The sequence below is a fragment of the Protopterus annectens genome, chromosome 6.part0 (assembly GCF_019279795.1).
Source record: "Protopterus annectens isolate FY-2018-M chromosome 6.part0, PAN1.0, whole genome shotgun sequence".
NCBI lineage: Eukaryota > Metazoa > Chordata > Ceratodontiformes > Protopteridae > Protopterus > Protopterus annectens.
Window position 1 is genome coordinate 1,175,310,943 of NC_056737.1, and position 14,410 is coordinate 1,175,325,352.

Sequence of the window (14,410 nt, forward strand, 5' to 3'; positions counted from 1 at the left end):
TTATATCATAATATTCAACGGTATAAGTAAGCTCCATAGACATAGACCACTTGTTTTTTTTCATACTATAATTTTCAAGTCTGTCTTCCACAGCATTTTTGGCCTTTCTTATACCTTCTTGAATGGAGCTAGTTAGTTCTTAGTTATAACTTCTAACTGACAAATTCTTCCTGAGATGTTCTAACTCATTTCCAACATCCCTAGGTTCACTAGAAAGTCTAATCACCCTATTAGCTAAACTACAAATAATACTCTCAATCAATCTTTTTGGCTACATACTAACATAATTCAATATACCACCATTGCTGGCATGTTGTAATGAATGTTTGTTCCCCATTTTGATAGCACATCTGCATATATTATCACATCTAAATCCATAGCTCAGTGCTGACTTTTGCTAACTGAGCGGAGTTTCCATGTATTTATTGTCTCTGTATGAATTTCCTTCAGATATTTGTCCTACTAACTAAAAATATACAGAATGATTGATGCTTCTATGTATTTACTACAATGATAATGTGATTCAGGTATAAAATAAACTATTAACTTAAAAAAGGGGGCTTTATCTAATATTCACCTGTCTAGTGCTTTGGTAATTTGCCTACTAAGAAGAAAAAAAAACACTATAAAAACATATTCATATAGTAAGACAAACTAATAAACAATAAAAGGACCAAAAATCAGTCAATTAATTAAAATCCTTATTTAAGTAAATGGTAACAAAATAAAACCACTATAAAAACATATTCATATAGTAAGACAAACTAATAAAAAAAATAAAAGGACCAAAAATCAGTCAATTAATTAAAATTATTAAAGTAAATGGTAACAGAATAAAACCACTATAAAAACATATTCATATAGTAAGACAAACTAATAAAAAACAACAAAAGGACCAAAAATCAGTCAATTAATTAAAATCATTAAATTAAATGGTAACAGAATAAAACCACTATAAAAACATATTCATATAGTAAGACAAACTAATAAAAAACAATAAAAAGGACCAAAAATCAGGCAATTAATTAAAATCATTATTTAAGTAAATGGTAACAGAATAAAACCACTATAAAACATATTGATATAGTAAGACAAACTAATAAATCAACAAAAGGACCAAAAATCAGTCAATTAATTAAAATCATTATTTAAGTAAATGGTAACAGAATAAAACCACTATAAAAACATATTCATATAGTAAGACAAACTAGTAAAAAAAATAAAAGGACCAAAAATCTGTCAATTAATTAAAATCATTATTTAAGTAATTGGTAACATTCTATCTATCTAACAAATACTTCCAGTTATACAATGACTGGCTATTTATATTCAAAAACGAGCATGCTGATTGGCTAGCCCAACCAGCATGCTCATTGTAAATCCGAAAATATAACAACGGGAAAAGGTCCGGTCACCCAAACTTTTTCTCATTAGTATATTTTGCAATTTTTTTCACTTTTCTTTTTTTAAAACAAACAAACAAAAAAAAAGAAAACAGAAGACCTGAAATGAACAAGACGGCGCAGATAAAAATAAAAGTATAATCAGGTAAGTTCTGCAAAACTATAGAAACTTACCTGATTATCCTTTTATTTTGTATGTCCTGGATCTCCCTCATTTGTAAAAAGTCTCCCGGTTTCATTTTTTTTTGTTTTCTTTTCTTTTTGTTTTCAATAAAAAAAAAAGCAACACAGATCTTCCTTTCTTCATAGCTTCCTTTGCACAGCACTGATGTACTGTATAAGCATGGGAACACAAGTCCCATACACATGCGGAGTACATCAGAAAAAGCCCAAGGATAACACAAAACCTCAGCAGGGCAGCACGGATGCATTATACAAAGACATTATTTAAGAAAAGTAAGTATTTTTTTTTCTTAAATAATGTCATTGTATAATAGCAATAACCGACTCCATGGTTGTGGTATATTCAAATTTACCAACAGTTGTCTTTATTTAATCATTCGAGCTTCGCCTTCATGATTAAACCACAACAAATGTGGGAAAATCTTCAATATACCACACCACGTCGTCAGTTATTGCTTAATTATCTCACTATTTAATCCAAATGCTTTTTATATTCTTCAACTTTAATGTATATGCATCTTCTATCCTTAAAAGTAAATCCTTTAGCTAAATTTTGTTTTTTATTCAGACAGTGTATATGCATATGCTACTCACTTATACACACACTCACAAAGATCGCCCCTGGGATTCCGGATACTGGCTAAGGGTCTTGCCACTGCTATAGTGTCTTTTTTTAGGCAAGGTTCAAATGAAAAATTCACCACCGTAATAGGAACAGGCAAGCAAAAACTGAGGGTAATACTACTCATTGCTAGAAGTCTAAATCTTAAAATGCACTCACTTGAAGCACTCCTTAAAATGGAGAACATTTATATCTGTGCAATGACTGAGACCTGGTTCTAGACTCTAGAGAGCACCCCTGCAATGCCAGTCTATAACTCAAACCACACTTTTTGACCATTTAACCTGGACCAGAACACCAAAGGTGGAGGTGTGCCCATATTCATTAAGGATATCCACACCTCCAGGCTAGTTGCGCAGCATAATGCATCAGAGTTTATCCAAGTGCAACTAAGTCTGGGCAAAACTGCAATCCAAATTGTAGCTTGCTACAGATTCCCCACCATGCCCCAGGACTCCCACTCTTCTTTTCTTGATATACTGGAAAATATTAGGGCTTAACCAAACACCCTAATAATGGGCAATTTCAAGTACCCCACCATTAACGGGGAAAACTACTCATGTATCAACTCGTTCGCTCAACGCTTTCTGGAATTCATAAATTCCAGTGATCTGGATCAACTTATCCACACCTCCACCAAGGGAAACAATATCCTAGACCTAGTCATTACCAACATGAGTGACCTGTGTTCCACACCTGAAGTCAACTCCTCATTGGTCAGATCCAACCATAAGCTAATCACCCTAGATATCTGCATCTTGCCCTCCACCCACCATTAAGATAACCAAGATAACTTAGAACACACTGGCTATGCCCTTGCACTAACCCTGAGTAACCCACTACCTTTGTGACTAAATTTCTCCTAACTCCACTCTAACTATAATTTAATGCTCTTTACTGTAAACTTCACAAGAATAGGAAACCCACATACAGTTATGATCTACCTCACATGGATATCTTATTCAATATGTTGTAAATACTCTTATGCAACCATGTAAACCTGAAAAAGTTCAATCTACCTCATGTGAATATCTTGTTCTATATTATTGCAAATATTGCTTTGCAATATACTGTAAAATGTTTTGTATCTTCTGTTATGTTAACTTGATTGTAACCTTACAAACACTGTTTTGAATTTGTAACCTTATACTTATTGGTATAATGGATATGTCTTGGAGCTTTTCTCCCCGGGCCTCTACTGAAAATGAACATATATCCAGTTGGACTACCCAGTCAACAAATGTAAAATAAAATAAAATAAATAAATAAGATAACCACGGTAAAAAAATTCTCCAAAGCCAACTTCATGTTTCTTAAGACAGAAGTGGTGAGCTTCATGACGCCCATGCAGATGGACAATACAGTTACGACTGCTGAATCCTACACAAATGCACTGAACTGTTGGAAAGCTGATAGATTGCTGTGCAGAGCTGGAATCTATTTCAAAATGATAAGTACATATTTTGCCACTTTCTACACTTGTCTATTATTTATAGTGGTGCTGTATTGTTTCTGTCTCTTGTGCCTCCAGTGTTTTTCCCACCCACTCAGTCTCCCTGTTCTTGTTTTGGTGTTAGTCTTGGTGGCTTTGAAACTGCCCGCCCCTCTTGTAAGTTTGTATTTGGATACTCCTTCTGGGCCCATCTCATTTGCTCAGTCAACTGAGTGCAGTGAGATCATAGACACTCCTACTGTGTACAAAGAGAGCATTTGAGAAGGACAATCCCTGTAGCCTCTTAATCCTGCTGTGTTCCCTCCCTAAAAATAAATAAATAAATAAATATATATATATATATATATATATATATATATATATATATATATATATATATATATATATATATATATCTTCAGCTGCTCTTACTGTAACTGTCTTAGTTGCTGTTCTGCGGGCTGTTATCTGTTCAGTTGTTCTTACTTTGCACTTATTACTGCTTGTTAGTAGCCTTCTAATTTAATGCCTTCTGCACTTGTTTTTTAGTCATTTGTTAATTTAATTGCATTTAATTAAACTGTATTTGCCGTAATATTGATATATGTGTGCTAGCCTGCACTGCATTTGAATTGTATTTACTGCTGTTTTAGCTGCTTTTCTGTTAAAAAAAATTCCTAGCTTGTTTCTTGCCTTTACTGTAACTTATCTAGTCCAGACACAGACTTGCGGTATCCAGGTCTGCTTGTAAGCTCCTGAGCCCCCCAAGCCTTTTTGTGTTGGAGGGAAGCCTTCTAGCTTATCAGTGGGAGTGGTAAGCTGTAGGTAGCCTCTCTACCACAGGAGGAGAGGTTTCTGGCCCAGAAATGATAGTTTATTGGCCGTTTGGGAAGCTCTTCCATCTCTTTCAACCTTCTGATTCAGAAGCCTGTGTTTGTGCTTGTTTCCTGCCTTTCCTGTTACTAGTCGAGTCCAGGTACAGACTTGCTGTACCCAGGACTGTTTGTAACCTCCTGAGCCTCCCAAGCCTTTCTGTGTTGGAGGGAAGCCTTCTAGCTTATCAGTGGGAGTGGTAAGCACTAGGTAGCCTATCTACCACAAGAGGAGTGGTTCTGGCCCAGAAATTGTAGCTACTGGCTGTTTGGGCAGTTTTTCCCATCTCTTTCAACTTTCTGGTTTAAACACCGCACTTGCGCTTGTTTCCCACCTTTCCTGTTACTAGCCTAGTCCAGATACAGAGTTGCTGTATCCAGGACTGTTGGTAAGCTTCTGAGCCCTGCAAGCCTTTCTGTGTTGGAGGGAAGCCTGTAAGCACTAGGTAGCCTATCTACCACAAGAGGAGTGGGTCTGGCCCAGAATTTGTAGATTTTTTGGCCGTTTGCGCAGTTTTTTTTTCCATCTCTCTCAACTTTCTGGTTTTAAAGCCTGTGTTTGTGCTTGATCCCCACATTTCTCGTAACTAGTCTAGTCCTGGTACAGATTTGCTGTATCCAGGACTGTTTATAAGCTTCTGAGCCCCCCAAACCAAGTGGTAAGTACTAGGTAGCCTGTCTACCACAAGAGGAGTGGTTCTTGGGCCCAGGAATTGTAGTTTATTGACCATTGGGGAAGTTGTCCATCTCTTTCAACTTTCTGGTTTAAAAGACCACATCTGTGCTTGTTTCTCATCTTTCCTGTAACTAACCTACTGGAAAGCACTAGAAAGCCTTAAACTGATATAAGCCTTCTAGCTTAAAAGAGAGACTTTGGAGTGATTGAGTATCAGTTTTATGTATTTTCTTGCTGTACTTAACTGTTTTCTGCCTAAATGCTGATTTTCCAGCACTTACTGTGATTTAAAAGCTTGTTTTTTTTTTCACATATTGTACTTATTTGACTGCCTGCACTTTTAAAAAGTTGTTTTTGTTTAAATAAATTGTTTAACTGTTGTAGGCTACACACTAAAGTGTGATATCCTTTTCTGATCACTTGTAGCCGTTTAAAGCTGTTTTAAGTGTACTTTTTACTGTGTTTGCCTTATCTTTTCAAAAAAAATAAATAAATACATTTCTTGTTTCCCGCATTTCTAAGCTAGTATAGTCCAGTTTTCAGGCTAGTGCTGAATTCGGGGCTGTGTTACAAGTTTCTGAGTTGCCCATTCCTTACTTGGATAGAGGAAAGTTTCTCTGTTCACCTGTGAGAGAGGGGAACTTTGAGCAACCATCTGTCCCTGGAGGAGTGGTTCCAGCCCAGAAGTTAGTAGATTAAAAAATGTGTTGCATGGTTTTGTGCGCCAGGCAGCACCGGTTAGCTATGGTTAAATTATTCTTGGCTCCACTAAATCTCCTTCAGTTTTTCACTTGAAACTAGTCTAACTCTCAACCTAAGCACTCAAAAAGCATCCTACAGTCCAGCACTTGCTCAGACCTAATAGCAAGCACTAATATACCCCGACACTTGACTGCCCAGCAGGGCAAGGCTTTTTATCCACCCCTCACCAACCAAGTGACTAAGCAGCTCACCCTACTATTCAGGCATGACCAAAGGGCAACTTCAGGTGTACTCTCCAGTCCAGCTGGTGAAACTGGGTATCCTGAAGCAATGTTGCAACTGCCTCATGTACACAGACAGCCCTCTCCTCCTACCACAAAACACTAACATATGTGAGAGATGCAATTATACAGCCAAACTGGAAGCTAAGGTATCTCCACCCAAGACTGGAACAGACAGTCATGAGGAGAAGCTTAACACTTGCACCACACCTCCAGCCTCACAAAAACCTACTAAACCAGCACTGGCAAAAGATACACATAAATACACAAAATCATACTCGGAGGCTCTAAATAAAAACCTGCAAAAGCATCAGAGAGCTCCAAAGCAGACACCCACAAAACCTGCACCTCCTGTCACAAACCAGACAACACATAAAACACAAAATCAATGTGCCGCACAATCACAGCCCTTAAGGCAAAATAACATACCTAACACACTAGTAATAGGTGACTCAACAGTCAGGCACACTGATGCCCCACTCATTAGGCTGGACAAGGAGAAGGTTACTGTTAGCTGCCTGTCAAGAACCAGAATCCACCACATAACACAAGCACTCAGGTCACTCCAGAACAAGTACAAATATGACTCTGTCATTGTTCATGTTGGTGTGAACGACCTGAGCCGTACCTCGCTGGACTACATGAAAAGAGACATGGAAGAGCTCTCTGATCATGTAGCCCAGGTGGGCATGACCCTGACCCTGAGTAGCTTCCTGCCCTTACCAAGAATGATACCTCAGTATAAAGAAAAAAATGATCAATTTCAACAATTGGCTAAGCTTCTGGTGTCATTCAAAGGGGATCCAGTGTCTGTCAGCCTGGGATGACATGCTCGACAAGCCACATTGCTTCGCAAGAGATGGCTTGCACCTGTCACCCCTTGGCTTTCGAATAATGGCCAAGGCTCTTGCTACCCCCATAGTGCCTTTTTTAGGCAAGGCTCAAAATTCAAACCCACCTCCGTAAACAGCACAAGTAAAAAACTGAGGGTTATGCTACTCAACGCCAGGAGTTTAAATCTCAAAATGCATGTGCTCAAAGCACTACTATGTATGGAGAACGTCAACATCTGTGCAGTAACTGAAATCTGGTTCAAGGCTCCACAGAGCACTACAGCACTACTGGGCTACAACTCATACCCTACATTTCGGCCACAGAACACGGACCGAAACACAAAAGGAGGGGGTGTATCCATATTCATCAAGGATACCCACACCTCCAGGTTAGTGGTGCAGCATGATACCTCTGAGATCATCCATGTGCAACTAACATCGGGCAAATCTGCAATGCAAATTGTGGCCTGCTACAGATCACCCTCCATGACCCAGGACCACCACTCTGCCTTTCTGGAGACACTGGAAAACATGAAGGTCCTACCAAACACCCTGATGTTGGGAAATTTCAATTACCCTACCATTAACTGGGAAAACTACTTGAGTACAAACTCCCAGGCTCAGCGCTTCCTGGAATTTATGAACTCAAATGCCCTGGATCAGCTGGTAAACTCCCCTACCAGAGGCCACAACATATTGGACCTGGTCATCATCAACATGGGTGACACTGGTTAGATCAGACCATAAACTAATCACCCTGGATATCCACACCCCACCACCACCCCCAACCAAGGAAACCACAGTGAAAAACTTTTCTAAAGCAAACTTCACCTTACTTAAGTCAGAGGTGGTAAGTTTCACAGCCCCCATGCTAAAGGATAACACTGCCCAAGATGCAGAATCCTTTACAATTGCACTCTATGAGCACCTACAAGGATGCATGGATCGTGCCATCCCTAGCAAAACCAAGACTCACTCCCCTAAGAGAAGGAAACCAGTCTGGTGGACCCCTGCCATAAACAGGTTATACAACAAAAGGAGGAAACTAGTTCAGAAAAAAAGCAAATTCCAAGAAGGAAATACATCCCTGATCAGTATCAGTAAGAAACTAAGGTCCCTCATAAAATCATCCAAGGCTAACTTCGAAAGAAAATTAGTCAAGGACTCAAAAGATAACCACAAAGCCTTCTTTAGCTATGTCAAAAATCTAAGTGGCAACTCGCAGATATGCTCTGAGATGATGCAAAATAGCACAAAATATACTGAACCTACTGATATTGCCAACATACTGGCAGATAGATTCTGTGCAAACTTCACCTCCCTCTCACCTTCAAAAGGGCCCACAACAATACCGGAAAAGTGTAGCGTCCCGGAAATTGCAGAAGCACAGGTGAAAACAGCCCTTTCAAAAGCCAAAAACACAGCATCAATGGGGCCAGATGGTGTCCCAGGCTGCGTCTTGCACGAACTACAGAACAAACTAACCCCCCACCTAAACACGCTGTTCAACCTCAGCCTCTCCACAGTCTACGTGCCCATAGAATGGCACACAGCAATGGTTATTCCACTTCACAAAGGAAGAGCCACAACTGACCCTGGTAACTATCGCCCCATAAGCCTAACTAGCCTGGTCTGCAAGGCTATGGAGTGCATCATCATGGAACTCATTAACAAAGACATTGGGAACCTCCAAACACTTGACCCGACCCAGTTCGGCTTTGTTAAGGGCAAATCATGCCTACTAAACCTGGTTGACTTCTTCGAGACAGTTACCAAGGCCATAGATGAGGGAAAGGTGGTTCACACAGCCTACCTTGATCTCGCCAAGGCATTCTACACCATTCTTCACTCGGGTATTATAGAAGAACTCACCAGCCTGAACATAAACCCCTACGTCACAAGATGGGTTGCCAACTGGCTTACAGACAGAACTCACATGGTAAGAATAGCGGGTTCCAAGTCTGACTCTAAACTAGTCACAAGTGGTGTCCCACAAGGCTCAGTTCTGGGACCCCTACTGTTCGGCATATATTTCCCAGAAGTACAGGCAAACACAGGAGGACGATGGCTAACCAAGTTCGCTGATGACTGCAAACTGGGAGCCATAATTGACTCTCCGGCTGACACGGACATCCTCCAAAAAGGCCTTACTGAGACAGACACCTGGTGTCAAAGTCATGGACTCAAGCTAAATGCCAAAAAATGCATAGTCATCCCATTTGGGAAAAACAAAACACCCACGAATTACCACATAGGCGGCAGCCCCCTTAACACAGAAGAGGTAATAAGAGATCTGGGGACCCAGGTAGATAGTAATCTCTCCTTTGACAATCATATTGCCAAAGTAGTTAGGAAATCCTTCTATGTGGCTCATCTAATTACTAAGGGGTTCACATCTAGAAATAAAGAGTTTATAGTGCCCCTCTACTCATCACTCATCAGACCCATCATAGAGTACAATGCCCCATTTGGGATGTACCTCACAAGACACTTCCAATAGCTTGAAAGACCACAAAAGCACCTTACCAAGAGGATTACTGGACTCAAACATATGTCCTATGCAGCCCGACTGAAAAAACTCCGGCTGTACTCAGTGGCATATCACTTACTCAGAGGTGATCTCTGCCTGACTTACAAAGCCATGTCCAACTCAGAACTGATGGACATGCTCCACCTAAAGAAATCCAAGTCACTGCGAGCCATGCGCTCTAGTGAGCTAAACCTCGCCACAACATTAAATAGAACATGCTGGAGGGATAGATTCCTGTCACAGAGACTCCCTATGCTTTGGAACAAAATTCCTAACTACATTAGGCAGAGCCCCTCACTAACACTCTTCAAGAGAAGCCTTGATGAGTGGATGGGTAACAGAAAGTACACCCCTGGGATCACTTCATTGGCTCTGCTTGACAGAGGCTCAGTTAATTAATCAATGGGGCGGCGAAAGCCGACACACTCTGGCTAGGCTTATAAATGCCCTTGGGCAGATAGCCTAGTACCTACCTATGAACCTATGAACCTATAAGCACTTTACATGAATGCTTGGATCGTGCTATCCCAAGCAGAACCAAGACTCTATCCTCCAAAAAAAGGAAGCCAATCTGGTGGTCCCCTGCCATAAACAAACTCTACAACAGAAGGAAGAAACTGTTGCAAAAGAAAGTAAAATCCCATGAGTGGAGGAGCTCCCTGGTCAGCCTCAGTAAGAAGATGAGATCCCTTATAAGATCCTCCAAAGCTAGCTACAAAAACAAAATCGCCACTGATTCTAAGGGCAACCACAAAGCATTCTATAGCTATGTCAAGAATCTCAATGGCAACACCCAGATCTTCTTTGAGTTACAGCACAATGGCATGAAAATTACAGAACCAACTGATATTGCCAACATCCTGGCAGATAGGTTCAGTTCTAACTTTATCCCCTTCTCACCCCCTAAATGGCCCATATCTATACAGGAAGAATGCAGAGTCCCTGTAATCACATCTATGCAGGTAAAAGCTGCACTCTCTAAAACCAAAAACACAGCATCCATGGGACCGGACAACATCCCAGGCTGCATTTTACATGAACTTCAGAATGAACTGGCTCCCCACCTAAGCACCATGTTCAGTCATAGTCTCATGTCAGGCTTTGTGCCAATTCAGTGGTGCACATCAACAGTTATCCCACTCCACAAAGGGTGAGCCACCACTGATCCTGGGAACTATCACCTTATTAGCCTGATGAGCCTGGTCTGCAAGACCATGTAACATATCATCATGGAACCCATTAACGAAGACAGTGGTAACCTCCACACTCTGGACCCCACCCAGTTTGGGTTTGTAAAAGGCAGGTCATGCATTCTGAACCTGATCAACTTCTTTGAGGCAGTCACCAAAGCCATAGATGAGGGTAAGGTGGTTCACACAGCCTATCTTGACCTCACCAAGGCTTTCAACACCATCCCCCATTCTGGAATTATAGCTAAACTCACAAACTAGGTATAAATTCCTGCATTATAAGATAGGCTGCCAATTAGCTCACTGACAGAACCCACACTGTAAAAGTTGCAGACTCCAAATCTGACTTCAAACCAGTGACAAGTGGAGTACCACAGGGTTCCGTCCTGGGACATCTCGTGTTTGGTATCTGCTTCTTGAAGTACAGGCTAACACAGAAGTCCTCTGGCTAATGGATTTTGCAGATGACTGTGAATTAGGAGCCATAGTCGAGTTCCCAAATGATGTGGACATCCTACAGAAGGGCCTCACTGAGACAGATGCCTGGTGTCAGAGACATGGCCTCAAGCTCAATGCCAAAAAGTGCATTGTCATCCCCTTTGGTAAAATCTCTGTACCCAAGAGCTACCACATAAAACATCAGTCTACTTAACACTGAATGTGTGATAAGAGACCTTGGGACCCAGGTGGACAGTAGTCTCTCCATTGATAATCACATCACCACAGTAGTCAAGAAATCCTTCTATGTGGCACACCTCATCACAAAAGGGTTCTCATCCAGGAAGAATGAGGTAATTGTTCCCCTCTACTCGGCACTCAATAGACCCATTATAGAGTACAACACCCCTTTTGGAAAGTACCTCACAAGACATCTGCAGCAACTGGAAAGGCCACAGAAGTACCTCACCAAGAGGATTACTGGCCTCAAACAGATGCCCTACACTGACCCTCTCAAAAAACTCCAGCTTTACTCTGTAGCATATCACCTACTCTGAGGAGATCTCAGCCTAACATATAAAGCTATGTCAAACTCAGAGCTGTTGGACATGCTACACCTAAAGAAATCCCAATCCATCCGAGATACATGGTCTAGGGACCTAAACCTTGTCACCACAATAAACAAGACATGCTGGAGGGATAGATTCCTGTCCAAGAGACTTCCCATACTCTGGAACAAGCTACCCATCTATGTCAAGCAAAGTTCCTCATTAGTACTCTTCAAGAAAAATCTTGATGAGCAGATGGGAAATAGGAAATACACCCGGGGATCACTTCTGTGGCTCTGCTTGACAGAGGCACAGGAAATTCATTTTCTTGGGTGGCGTAAGCCAGGGAACTTTGTTGGCTAGGCTTACTTAGGCACTTGGGCCAATAGCCTAGTACCTACCTATGAATCTGGGGAACAAGCCCCCTGGCATCCTCCATGTAGGGGGCTGTGGTCCTCACACCCCCTGCTAATTATATATACCAACTATGAAATTGCACAAAAGTAGAGAAGAGACAAATTCGCATTTTAGACATTTTGGGTTTTAGATATTTTGGTTTTCATCTTTTGAACTTTTGATCTTATGACATAGACCCATATATATATATATATATATATATATATATATATATATATATATATATATATATATATATATATATATATATATATATAAAGCACTAAAAAAAATTAGTCTGTTTAATCTTATGAAAGGACCATGCTGGGAGGCCGTTTGGAGATTTAAGCGCTTTCGTTCGTTTATTTGGCATCTGTTCGAACTTCATCAGAAATCTGTGGGACATTTTTTACATGTCGTATAAATAAAGTTTTTCTCAGAATATATTATGACAGATGTATGACGTGTCTTAATTTAACTGATCCATTTTAACAAACATTTGATATTGAGTGTGCCGTTCAGCCCTGGGGGTGTGTCTGCATATAGCTCGATTTGCCACTTCAGTTCTTTTACTTCTAGTGGAGTAGCTGACTCTTCTGTTAACGTGTGTACTTTCTCTTAAACAGCAAAGTAGAATACGTGAGGTAGTTTACAGGTTTTTGCGTGTCTTGCTAGCGGATTCATGTCATCAGCCCTTCTGATGGCTTGGAAGTGCTCTTTCACTCGATCGCTAAGCTTCCTCGTGGTCATGCCGATTGTAATAGGCTTGGCAGTGGGCGCAGGAGCTGATGTACACTACATTAGTGCTATTGCAATTAAAGCTGTCATGTATGGTAATATAGTGATTAATTGCTTTGATTTGTAGTTTGTTCCCTTTTTGTATGTAGGGACAGCAGCTACATTTCCCACACGGGGAGGCCCCCTTGTTTTCATGTTCGCTTTGTGGTTGGTAGTTGTGGTTGCTTAGCTGAAAAAATGTTTTCAGCGTTTTGGTTCTTTTATAGCAAAACTTAGGTTTGTTACCCAGCGTTTTGCTGAGTTCTGCATTACTTTGCATGATACCTCAGTATTTCTCCATTGTGTTTTTTATGCTTTTAGCATCAGAGGAGATGGGGATTGGGAATCTGGGTATGTTGCTTTCACTGTTTTTAGGTCTTTGCTCATATCCATATTTAAGAATCGGCTTGTGGCGGGAATCTCTGTTATCTGCTACTTGCTGTGCAATGTTTTGCACTAGTTCGGTTGGGTAGATAATACTGCCTACCTGATTAATGCCAATAAAGACAAAAAACAGACCGCGGATCATCAGGGCACGAGACCTCAGGACATAAATTTTATCAACAGTACAAAACTCACCAGGATTACAGGAGTCCACAAAAAACAAACGGGTACAGAAACAACAACAGAACTACCACCTCTGCCATTGTTCACCACGAGGGCCACCAAGAAGCACCACTAAGAGGAACAACACCCCCCGCCAGACCTCACCACAAGGCGCAACAATGAGCCTCCACGCCTAACACAACAAACCTGGAAGCCGGGGCCATTCCCAAAAAGAATTCTTTTTTCAGACAGGGCACGGACTGCCCAAAGAGGCTACCGGACCACAAGAAAAGACCAGGAACAGGCCGGGGCAGGGGCACAGGCAGGAAACAAACTACCCCAAGAACAACGAGCAGTCTGAGATGAAGCAACAGGAACAGACAATAACCACCGAACTGAACAAAGAAACTATTTACAACATAGCGGACATCTAGCTGAGCACTGAAATGATACAAGTGCTCAACAAAGGACTAAATTTTATCCCAGCCCAAAGAGCCAAAAGCACGAATGTTATTCTGGACCTCAAACTTTTTTGCAGAAAACTCAATTTAAAAAACATGTTCTCGAACAATAAAGGTAACAAAGATCATTTAGAACAAATTACTGAAAATTCCTTTGATAACACTGCATTTTCAAATGTTATTGATTTTACTAGCTTTACTACTATGGATAGGGATTTTACAAATGTAAATGGTAACATAAACATAGAACGCCCACAAACAAACCGAGGCATGGTAAACATAGCACCCACTCGTACGAACAGAGTTTCAACAAACAATTCAAATGTGCATGCCTCTAACAATAACTTACTTAATGTCTTGTCTAATGTTTCCACTGAAATGAATGCTATGATAACTGACACAACCAATATGCAAAGTTCAGAATATGTGCTTGATACAGTAACAAATATGCATGCCTCTTGTAATAATGTCTCAGAAATGATTAATGACAATAGAGAATTGCCAAGTTGTTTCAATATTG

General features: G+C 40.6%; 1 protein-coding gene across 1 annotated transcript in view; it reads right to left on the bottom strand.

The window, feature by feature from the left end:
* RUFY4 (RUN and FYVE domain containing 4) overlaps positions 1–14,410 on the bottom strand; it is a 651,945-nt gene that overhangs the window by 249,956 nt on the left and 387,579 nt on the right. The window lies entirely within an intron of this gene.